Genomic DNA, 8,247 nt, shown 5'->3' on the forward strand with positions numbered 1-8,247 from the left:
GTGTTTTCCATTACATAGTTGGCACACGCTAATCTTAGAAAAACCAGAGGATATCCCACCCATGCCAGATGTGACATTAAATCCAATGTTCCTGAACTATCTGCATAAATATCAGCTTAATCCCATTTAATTAAAAATCCCATAAAAGGTAAAGCTCCCTGCTAATGAAATAGCCCAAGAGGTTGGCTAGCTGACTTCCTTCACACTGTAATCCATAAAGGCTGGAAAAATATATGACATGTCAATTTCAGGATAAATTCCTTTTAACAGAACATAGTAAAAAAGTGACCATCTAGCTGTCACCCTAGGATGACAATGACAGAGTACAGCTCCTACCTCTCAATGACAAAAGAATCTAGAAGAGTGACAATCAACTACATATCACTACATTTATAACTACAAATTTGGCAGTTGACAGAAGACTAACATTCTAAAGCTACTAATATTGTAGCAACTCACTTAAACTAGGTTAGGTTGAAAAAAAAAAAAAAAAGACACAAGTCGATTTAGTTCAACCAATGGGGGGTGAAACACACCACACACAATCCCAAAGTCTCTAAAAAAATACACCATTAAGCCCCGTACACACGAGAGGACTTATGTCCGACAGACTTCCGAAGGAGTTCCGTCGGAGTTCTGCCGGAGTTCCGACGGAGTTCTGACGGACTTTTCGGCGGAGCGGACTTGGCCACACACAATCACACTAAACTCCGACGGATTCGAACGTGATGACGTACGACTGGATTCGAATACGGAAGTTCATAGCCAGTAGCCAATAGCTGCCCTAGCGTCGGTTTTAGTCCGTCGGAATAGCACACACACGAGCAGAGTTTTCGAAGGGACCCGGGGCCGGCGGAGTTCCGTCGGGAAAATTTGAAGCATGTTCCATATTCTAAAGTCCTTCGGACTTTGGCGAGTCAAAAGTCCGTTGCAGCCCACACACGATCGAATAGTCTGACGGACTCAGTCCGTCGGACTTTGGACGTTGAAAAGTCCGCTCGTGTGTACGCGGCTTTACAGAGACTTTCTTCTTATATTGAAGAGTAAACTCCTTGAAAACCCACCTGGAAGGTAGAGGAAACTCCAGCTCTTCCATCCCTCCCATCAATGTTTCTTTGCAGAGAGCGGTGATCCTCCTGAGGCCCATGCTTTTCTGCTGAGACCTGTGTTTCTCTATTAAGACCCATGTTACCCTTTTGTTACCCACATACCTATGCCAAGGCCCTTGTTCCTCTGTTGATACCTATTTTCCTCTGTTTCGAGACCCATATTCGTCTGTAGAGAGACCTGTGAATTAGTGCTGAAACCCATCTTGAGATTTGTGTTCATCTGTTGGGACATATTTTCTTCTGCTGAAACCAATGTAACATTGCTGAGACTTGCATTTGTTGAGACCAGCTGAGACCCTGATTCTCTGTTGAGACGAATGTTCCTCTTTTGAGATGAATGTTCCCTCTGTTGACCTATTATAAGGTCAATCTACCTAAAACTATGATTTTAGTTTTTCATAGATACGTGAGAGTTACATCACCCACTGGTCTTATTTCAACTCTTGTAGACTTCAGTAATGTGGTTTCTGTTCCTAAGTATGTAATTGTAACATTAGAAGGCGAAGATATTAGATTTCCTGCTGGATTACCATTTTACTTTCAGTATTTTATGCTACCTTAAAAGGTATGTGTACAACACTGTTATAAGAGTAAGCATTTTGCATACTACACAAGCACTATTAGGGTATATTGATGATAACTGCTCACGCAGGGAGGTACAATACATTGTTTTGTCTGTAGGTCAAACAAAAAAATCATCCATCCTTGTGTAGCCTTGAATACCTTGCCCAATACCACACAAGCAAACTCCAATGGTGCATGAAATCTGTGATTGTGCCCCAAGATCCTGAAAACAGAGGACTACAGAAGGCAATCCAATTCAAGAATTCTCCATACACCTAAAGTGTAAAACCACAGAAACCCCATGTAGTAGTTGGTCATGCACAGGGGCGTACTGACCATTTGGCCACTCGGGCACTGCGCGAGGGCCCCGGGCCACTAGTGGGCCCCATCAGGGTTGCCAGCCTCAGTAAAACCAGGGACAGTATGTAAAAATCTCGTGTTTTTTTTACATTTATCTCTGAAATATCCCTTATCGACATCCTTTTGGTCTAAAAATCCTGAGATTATAGCTGCCCCACCTCTCCAGTACCTTCTCAGCCAATAGAAACATGTCTGTGTATACATATATATACTCCAGAATGTTATGAAGAGTGATCAGATGAACTACAATTAATTGCAAAGTCCCTCTCTGCCAAAAAAATTAACTTAATCCCATAAAAATAGTTTTCACTGCATTTGTGAAGAAGACTTCAGGGCGCCCAAGAAAGTCCAGTAAATGCCAGGACCGTCTCCTACAGTTGATCCAGCTGCGGGATCGGGGAACAAGCAGTGCAGAGCTTGCTCAGGAATGGCAGCAGGCAGGTGTGAGTGCATCTGTACGCACAGTGAGGTGAAGACTTTTGGAAGATGGCCTGGTATCAAGAAGGGCAGCAAAGAAGCCACTTCTCTCCAGGAGAAACATTAGGGACAGACTGATAGTCTGCAAAAGGTGCAGTGATTGGACTGCTGAGGACTGGGGTAAAGTCATTTTCTCAGATAAATCCCCTTTCCGATTGTTTGAGGCATCCAGAAAAAACCTTGTCTGGAGAGGAAAAGGTGAGCGCTACCATCAGTCCTGTGTCATGCCAACAGTAAAGCATTCTGAGACCATTCATGTGTGGGGTTGCTTCTCAGCCAAGGGAATGGGCTCACTCACAATTTTGCCTAAGAGCACGGGTATGAATAAAGAATGGTACAAAAACATCTTCCCAAGAGCAACTTCTCCCAACCATCCAAGAACACTTTTCCAGCATGATGGAGCACCTTGCCATAAGGCAAAAGTAATAACGAAGTGGTTTGGGGAACAAAATATTAACATGGCCAGGAAACTCCCAGACCTTAAAGAGGAAGTAAACCCTGATGAGTTTACTTCCTCTTTCATTCCCTGCAAAGGTAAAGCATAATGGACTACTTACCTGACACAGGAGCCAGCGAAGTCACCGCTGTCCCCTGTAGTCCGGCGCATCCATCTTCTCGGTGGGTCTCGCTGCTCCGCCGCTGTCATTCAGCGAAGCCGCGATGATGTCACTCCCGCGCATGGGAGCCGCCCCTCGCGGCATATTGCCGTTGACCGTGGCGCGCTTAGTGCGCCTGCGCGCCGCTGTCTACGGCGCATGCGCCGTAGACAGCGGTGCCTGTCTTTCGGCAAATATCTCCTAAACCGTGTAGGTTTAGGAGATATTTCTTGGACCTACAGGTAAGCCTTAATCTAGGCTTACCTGTAAGTCAAAGTGTGTTGTAAGGGTTTACAACCACTTTAATCCCACTGAGAACTTGTGTTCAATCCTCAAGAGCCGGGTGAACAAAAAAAAACCCAAAACAAATTCTGACAAACTCCAAGCATTGATTATGCAAGAATGGGTTGCCATGAGTCAGGATGCGACCCAGAAGTTGACAGCAGGCCAGGGAGAATTGCAGAGGACTTGAAAAAGGGTGAAATATTGACTCTAAACTTAATGTGATTGTCAATAAAAGCCTTTGACACTTATGAAATGCTTTAAATTATACTTCATCATACCATAGTAACATCTGACAAAAAGATCTAAAAACACTGAAGCAGCAGACTTTGTGAAAATTAATATATTTTGTGTCATTCTAAAAACTTTGGGCCACGGTTGTAGATTTGGTGAGAATTCTCCAGTGTCCGTGGGCAAAATTAAAATCGGCACGCTACGAAGAATCCCACAGGTGGCTCTGAAGCGATCATTTCAGCAGCAGTGACATTCAAACCTCTCTCACAATTATAAATCACAGACACACTCGATTAAGGTAGCAGCAAGTAATAAACTACAAATGACAGCTTGGCATAGTGCCCTGCCTACATCAAGATCACATATCCATGTGGCATATGGGTAAACACAATTTAACAATAAATATGTATATAAAACTTCACCTAATTTTGTATATTGTACACCATACCAAAGTTATTGCATACCATGTGGCTGAAAAATACTGAAAGAAACAGGGGACATTGCATATATATAGTAACTCATCAAATTCCAACTGTAATTTTTATAGTACAGGTAGGAAAATGAGCTTGGAAGTAATTTCCAGCTATAAATGTGTGTACTCACACTTTAATATACTATAGGTCAGCCAGTCACAATATTAAACATAGCATTGTGAGCAAGCTTGACGTTTTACCTCTTTACGTGCTACCTATTCTAGCTCTAACTCTGTTGATATAGAAGTGGGCAAAATGTACACCCTATAAACAGGGCTCAAAATTTCAAGTCCTGAGCTACTAGCCAGGCCTCAAGGGTTGCTTGCCACCAGTTGCCCCACCCAACCCCTACCCTCAGGGACGGACTGACAACTCATGGGGCCCCCGGCCAATAGGAGATTATGGGGCCCCCAGGCAATCAGACATTATGGGGCCACACAGTATACAAAAACACAGGTTACACAGACATGTTTCTATTGGCTGAGAAGGTACTGGAGAGGTGGGGCAGCTATAATCTCAGGATTTTTAGACCAAAAGGATGTCGGTAAGGCACATTTCAGAGACAGATGTAAAAAAATAAAAAACACAGTTTTTTACATACTTTCCCTTGTTTTACTGAGGCTGGCAACCCTGATGGGGCCCCCTAGTGGCATGGGGCCCTCGCGCAGTGCCCGAGTGGCCCAATGGTCAGTCCGCACCTGCCTAACCTGCCCCTAAACACGCCCTCATAAATTATCTCAGGAAATTACACTTAAATGTTTTATGCAGAATTAAGTTACAAAAATAAATATTAACAACAACTTTATCAGTGCCCCCTCAGCACAGCCTCACCTGTGCTCATCAATGCAGCCTCACCTGTGCCCACCATTGCAGCCTCACCTGTGCCCACCATTGCAGCCTTGTCTGGGCAGAGGATGAGAGAGGGCAGTCGGATCATGACTGGAGGAAGAGGAGAGCCAGGGGATCACATGAGCGCAGATAGCATGGCGTTACAGCTTACATTACAATTGCCTCCGCTCTGCTCACCGTCACACACAGCCCCGCCTCCTCCTGACCCAGAGCCTGTGATAGACAGAATGCGGGTGCAATGCTGGGATGCATTCTATCACAGGCTCTGGGTCAGGAGGAGGCGGGGCTGTGTGCGATATCAAGCAGAGCGGAGGCAATTATAATGTAAGCTGTAACAGTGTGCTATCCACGCTCTGTGATCCTGTTGCTCTCCTCTTCCTTCATGCTCTCTTCCCCCAGGGCAATCGCTGGGAGAACGGCTCCCGATCAACCCTGCCCGCCGGCAGTGCTTGCCCTCCCACTCCCAGGCAGCCCAGCTCCTCACCAGCCCTCATTTTCCACTCGCAAAATGTGAGTGGAAAATGTGAGGGCTGCCCTATAAGGTAGCTGCTAATTTATGCTGAGAGTAGAAGACCATGATGTCATTCATAATAAATTGGACCCATAATTCAAAAAATAAAGGTTGACTATGCTACAGGGAAGATCGCAAAATGTTAACTGTGCCAAAGCAGCCCCTTGACAAATTTACCTTTTGCCTGAAATTCCTTATGAAAAATATCAGTAGCTGAATATCTGTAGTAAGCATTTCTATGCCACTATTACCTCGAACTGCTGGTCTCACGAAATTTGGAGTAAGACTTGGTGATGTCACTACTGCACTGCTCACCGTTCTCCTTGCAGGAGAGAAAAATCTGTGTTACAGGGGTCATCCTGTCTTTGCTTTATTCATTCAGTAGATCTGAATGTTCTACCTATTCCTGCAGATCAGATCAGTCATCAACTCACCATTTCCTAAATGTACATAATATACAGTGGTGTGAAAAAGTGTTTGCCCCCTTCCTCATTTCCTGTTCCTTTGCATGTTTGTCACACTTAAGTGTTTCGGAACATCAAACCAATTTAAACAATAGTCAAGGACAACACAAGTAAACACAAAATGCAATTTGTAAATGAAGGTGTTTATTATTAAAGGTGAAAAAAAATCCAAACCATCATGGCCCTGTGTGAAAAAGTGATTGCCCCCTAAACCTAATAACTGGTTGGGCCACCCTTAGCAGCAACAACTGCAACCAAGCGTTTGCGATAACGTGCAATGAGGCTTTTACAGCGTCCTGGAGAAATTTTGGCCCACTCATCTTTGCAGAATTGTCCTAATTCAGTTACATTAGAGGGTTTTCGAGCATGAACGGCCTTTTTAAGGTCATACCACAACATCTCAATAGGATTCAGGTCAGGACTTTGGCTAGGCCACTCCAAAGTCTTCATTTTGTTTTTCTTCAGCCATTCGGTGGTGGACTTGCTGGTGTGTTTAGGATCATTGTCCTGCTGCAGAACCCAAGTTCGTTTCAGCTTGAGTACACGAACAGATGGTCGGACATTCTCCTTCAGGATCTCTTGGTAGACAGCAGAATTCATAGTTCCTTTTATCACGGCAAGTCTTCCAGGTCCTGAAGCAGCAAAACAGCCCCAGACCATCACACTACCACCACCATATTTTACTGTTGGTATAATTTTCTTTTTATGAAATGCAGTGTTCCTTCTACGCCAGATATACTTGGACACACACCTTCCAAAGAGTTCCACTTTTGTCTCATCGGTCCACAGAATGTTGTCCCAAAAGTCTTGGGGATCATCAAGATGTGTTGTGGAGAAATTGAGACGAGCTTTGATGTTCTTTTTGCTCAGCAGTGGTTTTCTCCTTGGAACTCTGCCATGCAGGCCATTTTTGCCCAGTCTTTTCCTGATGGTGGAGGCATGAATGCTGACCTTAACTGAGGCAAGTGAGGCCTGCAGTTCCTTGGGCGTTGTTGTGGGGTCTTTTGTGACCTCTTGGATGAGTCGTCGCTGCGCTCTTGGGGTAATTTTGGGCAGCCGGCCACTCCTGGGAAGGTTCACCACTGTTCCATGTCTTCGCCATTTGTGGATAATGGCTCTCACTGTGGTTCGCTGGATTCCCAAAGCTTTGGAAATGGCTTTATAACCCTTTCCAGACTGATAGATCTCAATTACTTTCTTTCTCAATTGTTCCTGAATTTCTTTGGGTCTCGGCATGATGTGTAGATTTTAAGGATCTTCTGGTGGACCTTACTGTGTCAAGCAGCTCCTATTTAAGTGATGCCTTGATTGTGAACAGGTGTGGCAATAATCAGGCCTGGGTGTGGCTAGAGAAATTGAACTCAGGTGTGGACAACCACAGTTATAGTATGTTTTAACAAGGGGGGCAATCACTTTTTCACACAGGGCCATGATGGTTTGGATTTTTTTTCACCTTTTAATAATAAACACCTTCATTTACAAATTGCATTTTGTGTTTACTTGTGTTGTCCTTGACTATTGTTTAAATTGGTTTGATGTTCCGAAACACTTAAGTGTGACAAACATGCAAAGGAACAGGAAATGAGGAAGGGGGCAAACACTTTTTCACACCACTGTAACTGGATACTAACATTTATAGGTAAAGTTGATCCAGGGGGAATATCAGATTGCCTCTCGGGGGATTGGGAAGGATTTTTTTCCTCTGCTGGAGCAAATCAGATCAAGCTTTGTTGTTTGTTTTTTTGCCTTCCACTGGATCAAATGTGGGTATGGGATTGTGCATATAGGATTGTAAAAAAAATAAAATAAATAGTTTATTTTCTATTTTTATTGGTTGAACTGGATGGAATGGTGTCTTTTTTCAACCACACAAAGTATGTAACATTTACTCAAACTCTTGGCCACGGCATGGTTGGCATTAAGAAGTTAAAGTAATAGTAAAGCTTTGGATTTTTTCACATTAAAGCCATTGCACAGAGCAGGTAAGTATAACATGCTTATTTTAATGTGAAAAAATCCATCAGTGGGAGTCAATGGTTTTGCACAGAGCAGCCCTGATCCTCCTCTTCTTGGGTCCCCTTCCAGGAAGTCCAGGACCCTGTCGAGTGTCCCCAGAGAAAGCAGCTATGGGGGCACCCAGGCAGGCTTGCACCTGTACATTTACACACAAAGGTGTGGCTCGGTCCCAGCTCGGTCCCGCCCCTCTCTCTTTATTTATTGGCTCACTGGCTGTGATTGACAGCAGCGGGAGCCAATGGTGCCCACTGCTGTATCAGCCAATGAGGAAGCAGATTCCCAGACAAGGCTATCATGCATAGTGCTGTAGGA

Source organism: Lithobates pipiens, unplaced genomic scaffold, assembly GCF_037356315.1.
Source record: "Lithobates pipiens isolate NorthernLeopardFrog02 unplaced genomic scaffold, aLitPip1_a1.2 Scaffold_109, whole genome shotgun sequence".
Lineage (NCBI taxonomy): Eukaryota > Metazoa > Chordata > Amphibia > Anura > Ranidae > Lithobates > Lithobates pipiens.